At 35.5% G+C, this 15,668-nt stretch overlaps 1 non-coding gene across 1 annotated transcript; it reads left to right on the top strand.

Moving 5' to 3' along the window:
- Positions 1-15,354: 15,354 nt before the first annotated feature.
- On the top strand, positions 15,355-15,457 carry LOC127487437 (U6 spliceosomal RNA). Its single transcript, XR_007914235.3, has one exon. It is a non-coding gene; the product is annotated as a U6 spliceosomal RNA (small nuclear RNA).
- Positions 15,458-15,668: the final 211 nt, after the last annotated feature.

Genomic DNA, 15,668 nt, shown 5'->3' with positions numbered 1-15,668 from the left:
CTTTTTAAAGCAGGATATATTCAGTGTGTGTGTGTGTGTGTGTGTGTGTACATATATAGCCCCCACATTTTCTCTATCCTTTCACCTGATGATGGATGCCTTGATTCAATCCATATTTTGGCTATTATGAGTAGTGTTGCACACAATGTTTACAGCAGACACACTGTGATCTCCCATAGGCATGTGCCTTCAGTAGCATTGGTGACAGCAGCTCCAGAGCGTTGGCAGCACTAGCTAACAGCTCCAGTAATTACAGTAGCGACGCACTGCTACAATATCTCAGCAGCATCTTTAGTAAGGACTTCCCACTATTAACACAGAAACAATAGCAGCTGCCTTTTCACAGGGTAGCATTCTTTTTTTCTTTTTTGTATTTTCATCTGATGACAACTTCAGTTCCTTTCTCACTGTATCTTAAGATATATCTTTAAATATATCTTTTTCTTTTTGCAATCCAGCATGGGATTGGTAGGAGCTTCCTGGTCCATAGTTAAGATAGTGTTGTCATTTAGGTCCTGCAGTTTTTGTAAAGGTTTAGCATAGGTTGCATGTTTTATCACCCCCTATTTGAAATATCAGTGTGATTTGTATTTTCCTGATCATGGACTCCCTGTTTTTCTTTTTAGAAGAAGATGAGTAATTGTCTTACAAATGCCTTCTTACTAACAGAAACTCCTGGGTTCTTGATGCACACAAAATCCCCTAAACACAAAATATATCATGTAGATGTTCTTATGACAAGTTAGCTCATGTGGTCCAAACATGACAAGTGGGATATAACTGGAAGTGATGGGTACAGCTTGTACTTCATCTCACTAAGGGATATTCTTTCTTACATGCTTTCTAGCAGCTGGCAAACAGAGATGACTGGAGTGACCATGGTCATGGTAGAATTTTTCTCATCCATCCTGGATTTCCCAACTCTGGAGTATTTGTTTTAAAGAAAACAAATACCTACCTTACTTAGGCTATTATATTTGGGAGGGTTCCTGTGGCTAAATAATATGAGATTGCATCTTGAGGTGTTAATTTACATGAGTATTAAATGGTATTATATAAATAGCATTTTATTATGGTTAGGTATTCTAATTTATAAAGCAACCTTATTATGGGAGAATGAAATATTTGCTAAATAGTCACTTGCAATTACTTGTTGTAAATATCAAATGCCAGAGTGCAAGTTTGGTGCAGCAGTTAAGATACTACATGGGATGCCCACATCCCATATCAGAATGTCTGCATTTGGGTCCCAGATCCACTCCCAGTTTCATCTTCCTGCTAATGTACACCCTGGGAGGCAGCAGTGAGAGCTCAAGTAGTTGGGTTCCTGTTACCCATGTTGGAAAACTTGGATGGAGTTTGCAGATCCTGGCTTTGACATGGCCCAGACACAGCCTTTACTGGGCATTGGGGGAGTGACCCTGCTGATGGGAGAGCTCTCTGTCTGCCTCTGTTATCTGATTCCTCTCTGTGTCTCTCTGCAGCTGTTAGACAAAAAAAAAAAAAAAAGATCAAGGCAATGCTATTGGTTAAATAAAATAAGAAAGGAGAAGAAATAAAATCCATATTTTATAGAGCTTGTATTGACAAAGGAACCAGAAACCTTCTCTTGAGAACTTGTGCTTGATTTTGTTATTGTTGTGTTTGTTTAACCCCTACATCGATCATCAGGCACTTAAATCTGCACCAGTTGGAAGTGGTGTGTAAGAAGCATGTTATTTCAAAAGTGGTACTGCAGTCTGACAATTGCAGCCATCTTGATTGTGATTGCCAGCTTGCCCTTGAGGTGACCATGGCAGTTATCCCAAATTCTATGAGATGAACAAGTTCATTAAGATCATTTACTGAATGGTTACTTCTGGGCATGGAAGTCTAGGATATCTGTCTGATACCTGAAATATCTCTTATGTCATATTTCAAATGTTAATATTCCTTGGAAAAGTCCAAGTACATTCTAATTAGCCACAGATCACTTTTGTCTAACTTAGTATATAAGTTCTCTCTCCTACCTCCTAGATCCTCTCATCTTACTGACACAAATTCATGTTTTTGTCTCCCCCTCAGAATAATGCACTTTGTTATCTTGGATTTTTCCACCTCTTTCTTCAGTTTATTGAGATGTTCTACTTTGAGTAGTGCTTGTGTTTTTCAAATCACCAAGCATGGTAACATTTATGAGGGAACCTCAAAAAATCTGTAGAAGTGGAATTAAAAGATAAATTTATTTGGGGACAAAAATCTATGCTTAGTTTTTATAAAATCTATACTTAGTTTTTATAAAATATTCCCCTTTTATGAACTTTTGAAGACCCCTTATATCTGTATATTTAAAAATGCTTTTGTGACAATACAAATACACATTTGAATTCCATTTTCCCTGACATGTTTTAAGTGCCAATGAACAGCATTCATTCATATATGCTCTTTAAATATGAAGATCAAAAATGTAGTACCAGAAAGAAAAATTGAAGTAATTAAATGAACAAACTCAGAAATGGATATACTATACAAAATTTCCACCCATCAGGCTGTTACCACTGATATACTACAATAGAGCCTTACCATTCTGGTCATTTAATTATTTCCTTTTCCAAAAGGACTTACTCTTAAGTTATTGGTTTTACATAATTATCAAAATTATAAGAAAGAAAAAGAAATTGGCAGACGTTTGCACTAGCAGTTAAAATGCTACTTAGGATACCCATATCTCATACTGTTGTATATGGGTTTGAATATGAGCTTTGGCTTGTGATTCTACCTTCCACTGATGCAGATCCTGGGAGGCAGCAGGTGATAACTCATAGTGGCTGCATCCCTGCCATTGACAAGAGACAAGGATTGAGTTCCTGACCCTCAGCTTTGGCCTGGGCTAACCTCAGCTATTGTGGGTATTTGGGGAGTGAATCAGTGCATGGCCACTCTCTCTTTCCTTCCCCAACTCGCCCCCCCCCATTTCTTTTTGTCTTTTTTTGCCTTCCAAAATTTAACAATATATATTAGTAACATATTAGTAATATGTATTTTTAGAATACAAAATCTTGGGGGTGGCATTGTGGCATAGCAGGTTAAGCCATTGCCTGCAATGTTGGTATCCCATATGGGTGCTTGTTCAAGTCCCAGCTGCTCCACTTCCAAAACCCAGCTCTCTGATGGTGGCCTGAGAAAGCAGGGGAAGATGGCTCAAGTGCCTGGGCCCCTACAACCACGTGGAATACCCAGAAGAAACTCTTGGCTCCTGGCTTCAGCCTGGCCTGGCCGTGGCCATTGCAGGGACTGAATCAGTGGATGGAAGAGTCTCTCTCTCTCTTTCTCTGCCCCACCTGCCGACTTGCAAATACATGAATAAACCTTTAAAGCTTTAAGAATAAATAAAATTTTTAAAAAGGCAAAATCTTGGGGTTAACATTTTGGTGCAGCTGATTAAACCACTGCTTACAAGATCAGAATTTCATACTAGATTGCTGGTTTCAGTCCCAGCTGCTTGGTTTCTAATTCAGTTCCCTGCTTAGGTACATGGGAAACGAGTGAGTGACAGCCCAAGGATTTGGACCTATGCCACCCACATGAGAGACCCAGATGGAGTTCTGGCCTTCTGACTTCAACCCGGTCCAGCATCAGCTATTGTGGCTATTTGGGGAGTGAACTAGTAGATGGAAGATTCTCTCACTCTCACTTTCACTGTCACTTTCTCTGTGTGTGTGTTTGTGTGCATGAGTTTCAAATAAATCTTTTGGAAAAAAACTTTTTAAATAAAGTTTATTTATTTACTTGAAAGGTAGAGACAGAGAGAGAGGAGAAAGAGAAACTTTCCTTTTGCTGGTTCACTCCCCAAATGGCCCCTGTGGCTGGAGCTGGGCTGGTCCACAGCCAGGAGCAGGAGCTTATTCCATGTCTCCCACATGGGTGCAGGCACCCAAGCATTTCTACCGTCTTCTGCTGCTTTCCTAGGCACATTAGTAGGGAGGTGGATAGGAAGTAAAGCAGCTGGGTCTCGAGCTGGCACCCATATGGGCTACCAGCACTGCAGAGGAGGCTTAATCTTGTATGCCACAGTGCCAGCCCCAAGAGACAAAATTTTATGAGCAGTTAAAGAAAAATAACTAATGTTATGTAAGGGATGCCTCCTAATATTAACAACTGAGTTCTCACTGGAACACTGGAAGCAATGACACCAGAAAGGATCATCACACTACTTACAGTAACAAAAGACAAAAAAATTAAATGAGAATATTATACCCAGCAAAATTTAGCCTCCATAAATGAAGGCAATTCACCTTCATTTCATTATCTGAATTTTATTATTTCAAATATATCCATGATATATATTTTAAATATTTTTGAAATATTATATCAAAGATATCCTCAGATACCAAAAATTGATAAAATTGTTGCCCACAAATCTTCCTTACTGGAAATACTGGAGGAAGTTCTACAGCCTTAAAGTAGGTAAAACCAATGATCTGGATCCATATAAAAAAGTCACAATGAAAGCTGGTAAAAACAGTTTAGGAGGTAATTACAAACTACTGTTTACTTGCATATTATTTTCATTTTTTCTCAACCAACATAAAAATTTTTGCATGAAACAATATATCTACAAATTAGACCTACAACATAATCTAATATTCTTGGCAATATAGTGCACAAAGTAGATGAATGGGAGGAATGCTGTATTGGAATCATGAAGATACTAATTGACAAAAAAGATTCATAGAAATGAAGAAAACAGAAGGGGTTAATAAGAAGATAAGACAATCAACTTCTAAAAATACATATATTTACTCTAGTTTCTTCTATCATTTTATATAAAAGTAATAATATTATGTAGTGTAATAATTATAATAACATATTTTGGGGTTTTCAATAAATATAGACATGATGTGTATAATAACAATATGAGTAAATAAGGTGAAGAAAAAATGGAGCTGAGTAAGGGCAGAAAAGCAGCATGAATCTGACAGAAAATGTAATAGTTTAAGTTGTATACAGCAAGCCTCAGAACTACCACCTAGGAAATAATTCAATCATATATACTAAAATAATAAAGGAAGAGTAGAAGAGCAGAAAGATAGTCAACTTACAGAAACCAAAAATAAAAGAGCAAAAATACAACCCTAATAGTAAGCTTTCATGTATTCAAAAATCCATCCAAAATGTGCTGATATTATCAGTTAGGTATAAATAAAAATGCAATACAATAAAAGATACAAGTAGCTTAAAAACAACAGGATTCAAAAAATACAGTAAAAATAATGGAGTGTCAACACTATCAGATAAGACAGATTTTCAAATTTAAAATTGCTAAGATAAGAATGGACAGCTTAAAATTATAATATTATATAATAATAATAATATAAATAATAATATTATATATTATATGATATAATAATATACTATATAATATATTATATTGTGTATATTATATATTATATCATACAATATAAATAATATTATTATATTATTAATTAATTATTGATTTTAAAATTATATATTAGAGCCGGCGCCACGGCTCACTAGGCTAATCCTCCACCTTGCGGCACCGGCACTCCGGGTTCTAGTCCCGGTCGGGGCCCCGGATTCTGTCCCAGTTGCCCCTCTTCCAGGCCAGCTCTCTGCTGTGGCCCGGGAGTGCAGTGGAGGATGGCCCAGGTGCTTGGGCCCTGCACCCCATGGGAGACCAGGATAAATACCTGGCTCCTGCCATTGGATCAGCGCGGTGCGCAGGCTGCAGCGCGCTGGCCGTGGCGGCCATTGGAGGGTGAGCCAAAGGCAAAGGAAGACCTTTCTTTCTGTCTCTCTCTCTCACTGTCCACTCTGCCTGTCAAAAACAAATAAATAAATAAAAATAAAAAAAGAATTCAGAAAAAATATATATTAGAAATAAAGTATATAAATAATTATTTTTTTTCAATTTTCCATAACTCCTTGTTTTGGTAGTTCATATTTTAGCTATCTTTGAGTTTTCTGTAGTTACTTCTTTTTAAAAAAGATTTATTAATTGAAAGGCAGAGTTACAGTGAGAGAGAGGGAGGAAGAGACAGAGAAGTCTTCCATCCAGTGTTTCACTCCCAAAAACGGTTGCAACAGCTGGGTCTGGACCATGTCCAAGCCAGGATCCAGGAGCTTCTTCTGGGTATCCCATGAGTGTGCAGGGGCCCAGGTACTTGGGCTGTCTTCTGCTGCATTCCCAGGGACATTAGCGGGGAGCAGGATCATAAGTGGAGCAGCAGAGATTCGAACCCATCTGTATATGGGCTGCTGACACTGCAGGCAGAGGCTTAACCTTCTATGCGACAACGCCAACCCTGTGGTTACTTCTTGTAACACAATTTTTCATGGATTCTCAAATTTATCCTTATCATAATTTTAATATAAAAATTCTAATTTTATTTTCTATAGTTCTGTGTTTTATAAGTATTGCATGTAATTAAAAAAATGAAACCAATAAAACTTTAAACAATGTAAGTGCAGGGGACACAGATTACCTGAATATTGTCAAAATTTACTAGATTCAGACTATAAATATTACCCCAGGGAAGGACAGTATCTCCACTGAAATTTTGATTGATGCATCACAGTTTAAAGTAGAATTTCTTAGCACTTGATATATATCAAAACTATTTATGAAGGAAGGGACTTTATGAAAAATACTTCCAATTAGTTCTAATACCATTGAGAAAGATATTAGATGAGAGTGATATTGACAATGGTACTGAAACAAAAACCTCATTTGCAATTTTAATGTACAATGCCTTTGACACACAAAAAGATTGACTTTCATGTAGAAAATTTACATTAGGCCTAGGACAAAGCTGCCATTTAGTAAATGATGGGTTTTATTTTTATTGATAGTGTTATCACTCTCATTATCATCATCAACAAAATTAGTATCATCCTTATAACATCATTCTAACATATCACTTAAAATATGGAATATTTACTGCTCCAAGAATATAATCTATAAATTTACAATATTATATACTATATTACCATAAAAATATCTAGAGTAAACATATATCCATTAGGTTCATTAGGTGTATGTTTTGTTGAATCTTCTTTTTTTTTTTAAACTTTTATTTAATGAACATAAATTTCCAAAGTACAGCTTATGGAGTACAATGGATTCCCCCCCATAATGTCCCTCCCACCCGCAACCCTCCCCTTTCCCACTCCCACTCCCCTTCCATTCACATCAAGATTCATTTTCGTTTCTCTTTATATACAGAAGATCAGTTTAACATACATTAAGTAAAGATTTCAACAGTTTGCTCCCACACAGAAACATAAAGTGAAAAATACTGTTTGAGTACTAGTTATAGCATTAAATCTCAATGTACAGCACACTAAGGACAAAGATCCTACATGAGGAGTAAGTGCACGGTGACTCCTGTTGTTGACTTAACAAATTGACACTCCTGTTTATGGCCTCAGTAATCAACCTAGGCTCTTGTCATGAGCTGCCAAGGCTATGGAAGCCCCCTGAGTTCACCAACTCTGATCATATTTAGACAAGGCCATGGTCAAAGTGGAAGTTCTCTCCTGCCTTCAGAGAAAGGTACCTCCTTCTTTGATGACCCATTCTTTCCACTGGGATCTCACTTGCGGAGATCTTTCATTTAGGTGTTGTTGTTGTTCCCCCCCCCCCAGAGTGTCTTGGCTTTCTATGCCTGAAATACTCTCATGTGTATTTCAGCCTGATCTGCATGCCTTAAGGTCTGATTCTGAGGCCAGAGTGCTGTTTAGGACATCCGCCATTCTATGGGTTTGCTGTGTATCTCACTTCCCATGTTGGATCGTTCTCTCCCTTTTTTATTCTATCAGCTAGTATTTGCAGACACTAGTCTTGTTTATGTGATCCCTTTGGTTCTTAGTCCTATCATTATGATCAATTGTGAACTGAAATTGATCACTGGGACTAGTGAGATGGCATTGGTACATGCCACCTTGATGGGATTGAATTGGAATCCCCTGGTATGTTTCTAACTCTACCGTTTGAGGTAAGTCAGCTTGAGCATGTCCCGAATTGCACATCTCATCCCTCTCTTATTCCCACTCTTATATTTAACAGTGATCATTTTCAGTTAAGTTTCAGCACTTAAGAAGAATTGTGTATTGATTACAGTATTCAACCAAAAGTATTAAGTAGAACAAATAAAAAAAAAAACTAAGAGGGATTACATATCAAGTTGCTCATCAACAGTCAGGGTGAGGGCTGACTCAAGTCACCGTTTCTCATAGTGTTCATTTCCCTTTAACAGGTTTCCTTTTTGCTGCTTAGTTAGTTGTCACCTATCAAGGAGAACAAGTGGTATTTGTCCCTTTGGGATTGGCTTATTTCACACAGCATAACGTTTTTGTTTGTTTGTTTGTTTGTTTGTTTTTTTTTTGTTCTAGTACCATTGGTTGATCTCTGTAATTAACACATATTCTTAGGTGTTTAAATTTAACTGAAAAGTGATCCCTGTTAGGAATTTGGAAAGCGTTATGCTGAATCTTTTTTTGATTTTTCTCCTTTTGCATATAGATAGATAGATAGATATTCCCCATATCTATCTATCTATATATATACACATATATATACACACATATCCTAAGATCTGATAACACCAGCATTTTATTTTTCTCTTGAGTATTTTTAGTTTTCTAACTTTACCTGTATTCATACATTTGCTAGTTTCGATTGGTGGATGTTATCACACATTACATTCATGTTAGAGTTAGAATTCATTTGGGGATGGAACACATTAAAACACTCATATTTGAGGATGTGAAACCAGGAAATTTATAATGGTTGAATAAAATAAACAGATTTCTACTTATGGAATGTTATTATATGGAGGAAGACAACTCATTGTCACCTTTATGCATCACATACACAAATGACAAGGAAGATACAGTCAAGGTTCCTCTACTGTGTAGACATTAGTTATCTGAAGAAGGAATGGTGTCATCGTAATCTCCACAAGAATTAAGCTTTTTCCCCCCAGGAATGAATTTTGATTTTTATGGTCACTAGCACGATAATGGAATCTTCAAAACATAGGAACAGATGAGCTCATTCCAATTGTTGAATATTATGTTTTCCAAGAAATGCATTAGCATCCTCAAGCTTTCTCAGTTATTGTTGGGAATCAAATTTAGTAACTTATTACAGATACAAAGGCATAGATGAAAACTTAGATGATACATATGAATCACTATAAAATCTCTTTACTTTAGAATACTGGCTGATTTATAGTACATAGATATTTGAAATTGAAAACTTTTTGATTTTCAATAAATTAAGAAAGTATAATTATTTAAAAACTACTTTCTGCTCCTATTATAATAAAATTTAAAGAATTTAAGGAATAAAAATTACATAGTACTTATCCAAGTGTCTTGTTTCCTCTATGTTGTGAAATAATTAATAACATAATAAATGAATAAGTAAAATTGTAAGATATTTTTAATGTAGCAACATGGTTTCTAAGTCTAGATTCTAATCAATTCACTATATTTTACTTTTTTGTAAAGCCTTATTATTTGAGGGAAAGAGAGAGATCCTGCATCTACTAGTTCACTTCCCTAACACCTGCAGTAACCAGCTCAGGGTCAGGCTGAAGCTAGGAGCTAGGGACACCATCTGGTCCTCCAACGTGAATGGCAGAATTCCAAATATTTGGGCCATCGTCTCCTGCCTCCCAGGCACTTTAGCAGGAAGCTGGATTGGAAGTGGAGGCAAGACTCCACAGTCACTGTGATATGGTGTCCCAAGCAGCAGCTTAACCTGCTGCAACACAAAACCCGCCCCTCACTCAAGTTGCACAAATCCATGGTCCTAGATTTCTGGAGTCTATAAAGAGGTTGATAATACCTACCCGAAATTAATAAATATATATACATAGTGTAAAATACAAGGCCATCAAACAGTTCACAAACAACCTGAAAAGTTGTCGGAATATTTGAAGCGACTATCCTCAGAACTGAACATCAGAAAGTCCATTCCCATGACAACCAAAGAGAAGAGAAACAAATGCCATGACTTCTTGTCTGGACCAGTTTTTAGAATGATGTATAGAGAACAGGAATCAAAACACCCCAATGACCTTGCATAGTTGAGGAGAGAAAGATCCAAATTAGAAAAAGTAGCTGGAAGGGTAGAATACTTGAAATGGAAGAGCTAAATATAGAGACGTCCAGAGGGCTCTCCTACAGTCTTTAAAATGAACACTGAAATAGGTGGAAACTTTACAGGGCTAAGAAAATAATTGTTACCAATTAATAGGAGAACCAGTTCATATAGAGCTGGGAAAAATTTACATTCCCACCAGCCAGAGTATTGAGACTTCATAATAAACAATTTCGGGTAGAAGCCTCAAAACTTAGAATAAACCTAAGCTAAGCTTATATTAAATGCATTCCAAAAACATCTGAGTAAAAGTTTAAAAACGAAGCCATGGAAGAATCAATCAAACATATCCAGGATAATAACCTAAATGTCAGAACAAAGTGAATTTTGGAGAATAAAATATATTTGTAATGATAACATAAAGAAATATGACATTGCAGTGTTTAACATTCAATCAAAAATTTCGAGGCAAGAAAACATAACTTAGATTTAAAAAAGTAGCAAACATAAGCAGGTCTAGAAGTGACATGAATAATCGGATAATGATTAAAATAGCTCTTATAGGGTTGGTTATTTAACATAGCAGCTAAGACAGCATTTCTGGTGCTGTCAAACCTTAGCACAGTGCCTGGGTCCAGTTTCTGGGCTCATGGGCCCAATGCCAGTTCCAACTTCCTGCGATCATGCACTCTTAGAGCAAGCAGGTGATGGCTCTTGTAGATGGGTGCTTGCCATCCATCTGGGAGACCTGAATTAAATTTTGGCTCCTGGCCTTGACTAAGGTAGTTCTGGCCCTTGCTTGCATTTGGGGAGTGAACCAGCAAATGGGAGAGCTCTGTCTATCCCTGTCTCTGTCTCTTTCTTTGTCTCTCTGCCTTTCAAATAAAATAAATACAAATTTAAAACCAACTATTATAGATATGTTGCCCATGCTGAAGGATGTAGGGTAAAACATGGGCACGATGTTAATGGAAAGAAACGGGCACACTGACAAGGGCACAGTGCTAACAGAACAGAAAAAAAATGATCCAAATGGTTTATGTAGATATGAAAAGTATAAATTTTGAAATATATATACTTCAAAGATAAATATATGTATTAATCTCATCTACTTTATTATAGCAAATATACATTAGGTATAAAAGATTTTTCTAATTGCTTAATCTCTTTAAATTCTGACAGTACAGTGCGAACAAGATAACAATGTCAAACTAAAATATCTGACAAAAAGCACATTTGATGACACAGAAAAAGATGGAAACAATGTAAGGGTTTTATTTTTTGATTAAAATGTTTATTTTTATGCACTTGAAAGACAGAGAGAAAGATAAAGAGACAGTGAGAGTGAGAAGATAGATTGATTCCATCTGCTGGCTCATTCCCCAAATGCCTGCAAGAGTCAAAGTTGGGACAGGCTGAAGCCAGTAGCCTGGAAATCCGTACAGGCCTCCTATGTAGGTGGCAGGGACCCAATTACTGGGCCATAATCCATGGCCTCTCAGAATGCATTAACAGGAAGCTGGGTCAGAAGGAAGCACAGCAGCCATGAATCAAACTGACACTCTGCTATGGGATGCAGGCATTCTAAATGCACCTTAATCCAATGCTCCACAATGCTCTACATGTGAAGGGAATATATGTTTGATACTGATTATCATATGTTTGAGATCTATATTGTTCAAGTAAAATGACAACTAAAATGGCTATGATAGTGTTACATATAAGAAGTCATTAGGGGAGATAATGCAAAACTGAAGTATTTAATTGACAAAACAACAACTAAAAGTGGGTTGAGTGGGAAGAACAATAGGCAGAGGGAAAATACAGAAATCAGGCAGAAAAATAATGAATAGAAAAACAAATATGTTCATGATTGCATTCAATTTAAATTTTATAAAAGTTCAAATTTTGAGATTTTCAGATTTCATAAATCCAAGTTTGAAATTTTCAGACTACATATAAAAAGAATCTTAAGGATATATTCTAAACATTCTTAAATACTGGGATGCAGCCAGGTTCAAAGGAAAAACCAAAATCCTAGATGAAGTTTGTGTGGTCATATTAATATTAGAAAAAGGAAAATTCAGAACTATCTATATTATCATAGATAAAGGGGGCATTTCAATAAATGAATGGATTAATTTATAAATCAAGCATTTCTACATAAGTGTAAGCAAATGTATAATGTAATGAAAGTTTGAAATGCATAAAATAAAAATTAGAAATCTCAAAGGAGAAATAGATAAATCCAAAATTATGGCTGCAGATTTAAACATGTTTTCTATAATTGTTAGAAGTAGACCAAAACTCAATGATTATTGCAAATACCCACAATAATATCCTAATTGATATAGAACATTCCATGAAAACACAGCAATATGTATATTCTTTTAAAATCTCATACCTTAACTGTATTGTGGACCATAGCATTCTATAACTTTAAAAGAATTAAAATAAGACGAGTGTGTTCTTTTACCAAAATAGACTTAAACTAGAAATGAGTAAAATGATCTGATATTTCTCCAAATATTTGAAAATTAACAATGTAATTGTCACAACTCATGAATCAAAAGAAAAATTATTAAAAATATGAAGTTAATTAAAGCTAATTGTGTCAACCTGTGATATGTGTCTATAAGAATGCTTAGATGTAAAGTTGTAGCATTAAATGTTTACATTTAAAATTAAAATGTTAATTCTATCATTTAAGTTTCTACCTCAAAAATAAGAACAAGATTAAGCCAGTTAAATGGAAAGAAGAAATTAAGGGAAATGAAATTGATCAAACAGAAAATGACCAATAACATTTTAAGTCAAAAAAGGCTGCCTTTTTTCAGAAGGTCAAGGAAATTGTAGGCTCTATAGAATGAATTATTAAGAAAAACGAATTGATACAGATTTAGCAATATCAAAGCAAGAGGCAACAGTAATATAGATCCCAAATACATTGAAAAGGTTAGGAAATATTTTGTTTTATACCATTTAAATCAATATCTTAGTGAAATGGGCAAATTTCTTGAAAAATAAAACCACAATGCTTGTTCTAGACAGTACAGATAACATGCTATATATTTGTTTAATATATATAAATTAAATATATATATTTATTTAAGAAACTAAATTTTTTAAAAAATATATCCATAAGTAAATCTCTAGTTCCAGATGACTTTATTGGTGAATTCTACCAAAATTTAAGGAAGAAATAATGCGGATTCTTTAATCCTCTTCACAAGATAGAAAAGATGGTATATTTCCCAAATATATCTTCTGAGTTCAGCTTTACTTTTGACCTAGCCCTATCATTACATTGAACATTATTTTCGGTATACCATTAGGGTTCTTTTGGTAACCAATCTGAAAATCTCAAACCCCTATTTGGAATTTATAACATTTAAATTTTATCTGGGGCCAGCACTGTGCCACAGCAGGTTAACGCCCTGGCCTGAAGCACCTGCACCCCATATGGGCGCCAGTTCTAGTTCCGGCTGCTCCTCTTCTGATCCAGCTCTCCTATGGCCTGGGAAAGCAGTGGGAGATGGCCCAAGTCCTTGGGCCCCTGCACCCATGTGGGAGACCCAGAAGAAGCTCCTGGCTCCTGGCTTCAGATTGGAGCAGCTCAAGCTGTTGCGGCCAATTGGGGAGTGAAACATTGGAAGTAAGACCTCTCTCTCTCTGCCTCTCCTCTCTCTGTGTAACTCTGACTTTCAAATAAATAAATAAATAATTTTTTAAAAATTTGATCCAATTACAAATATACTGTGAGCATAAATACAAAAGTGCATCAGAAAATTTTTGCAGAACATATAAAAGCTAATATTCATGATCGTGAATTCTATTATAGGAATACAAGTTTACCCTAACATTGAAAATCAATCAATGTAAGTAACCACATTAACAGAACAAAAAAAAAAAAAAAAGGAAATGTAAATGGTTATGTCAAAGATAAGAAGATTGGGTATGATGCATACTGATGCACATTCATGATGAAAATCTCTCAGCATAGTAGGATTAGTCTGAAGGAGAGAATCAGTGAAACCTACAGGTAAAATTATCCTTGTAATGAGACAGTGAATGCTTTCTTCATCAAAGTAGAAATAAGGCAAGAAGTTCCAAACAACTTCTAACACTGGACTGTATTTACAATACGGTAAGATGAAATATATGTATCCATAGTAGGATGAAAAACTGAACCTTTCTTTGCTTATGACAAAATCATCAATATATAAAATACTAAATAATCTAACCAAAGTCCAAAAACTCATTAGTGAATTCAGCAAAGTTGTTGGACACAGTTTACAAAACTAACTGTATTTTTCATATTAGCAATAAGTAAGTGGAAATTGAAATTAAGAAATTAAAACATTTTAACATTTTAAGAACATATTGGAAATCTTTGTCAAATGAATTGATAGGAATTCTATACAATTTTGTGGCTTTTAAAATTTACTTTATATGAGCGAAGTTGAACATCTTTTCACTTGATTATTTTTATAATCTTTGCCTAATTTCCTGCTGAATTATGGTCTTAACTTTTTTTTTGTATTTTCTGGTGTTATTTTTATTTTTTTAACTTTTATTTAATGAATATAAATTTCCAAAGTACAGAATATTGATTACAATGGCTTCCCCCCCATAACGTCCCTCCAACCCGCAACCCTCCCCTTATCCACTCCCTCTCCCCTTCCATTCATATCAAGATTCATTTTCGATTCTCTTTATATACAGAAGAACAGTTTAGCATACATTAAGTAAAGATTTCAACAGTTTGCTCCCACACAGAAACATAAAGTGAAAAATACTGTTTGAGTACTAGTTATAGCATTAGATCTCAATGTACAGCACACTAAGGACAAAGATCCTACATGAGGAGTATGTGCACAGTGACGCGGTGCCGGCACACCGGGTTCTAGTCCCGGTCAGGGCACCAGATTCTGTCCTGGTTGCCTCTCTTCCAGGCCAGCTCTCTGCTGTGGCCAGGGAGTGCAGTGGAGGATGGCCCAAGTCCTTGGTCTTAACTTTTTGTTTATTGGACTCTTTGTTTATTGGAGCATTAAGCCTTTGGCTATAATATAAATTAAAAATAACATCTCAAAAATGCTAAATATTGAGTTAAAAAACTTAGAAATAAATGTACCAAATTATGTGCATTTTCTATGCATCTGAAACTTTAAAAATGCTGCAATGTAGCTGGTGAATAAATGGACAGTGTTCGTGAAGATTTAGTTAAGATGTCAATTCTACTGCTGCTATGGCAGCACATGTACTAAAATTGAAATGATACAGAGAAGATTAGCGTAGCTCTTAAGCAAGGATGACACACAAGTTCATGAAGCATTTCATATTCTTCCTGTGATAACTAATAGGGTACCAAAAATGTATAATATATATGTGAAATTGACATTTTGCGAATAGATGTTTGTTTACAACCCTTGAGGAACAGTGTTTTTCTTCATACTATTTGTTGTACTCTTTACTTAATGAAAGATTAATCCTATGAGTATAAAGTAAACTGAAAGTAGATCATTATAAAATTTAACAGAACGAATAGGAGAGGAAG

This window comes from Oryctolagus cuniculus, chromosome 11 (assembly GCF_051225735.1).
Source record: "Oryctolagus cuniculus isolate XC-2025 breed Fujian yellow rabbit chromosome 11, ASM5122573v1, whole genome shotgun sequence".
In the NCBI taxonomy this organism is placed as follows: domain Eukaryota; kingdom Metazoa; phylum Chordata; class Mammalia; order Lagomorpha; family Leporidae; genus Oryctolagus; species Oryctolagus cuniculus.
This window is presented reverse-complemented; position numbering and strand designations above follow the sequence as displayed.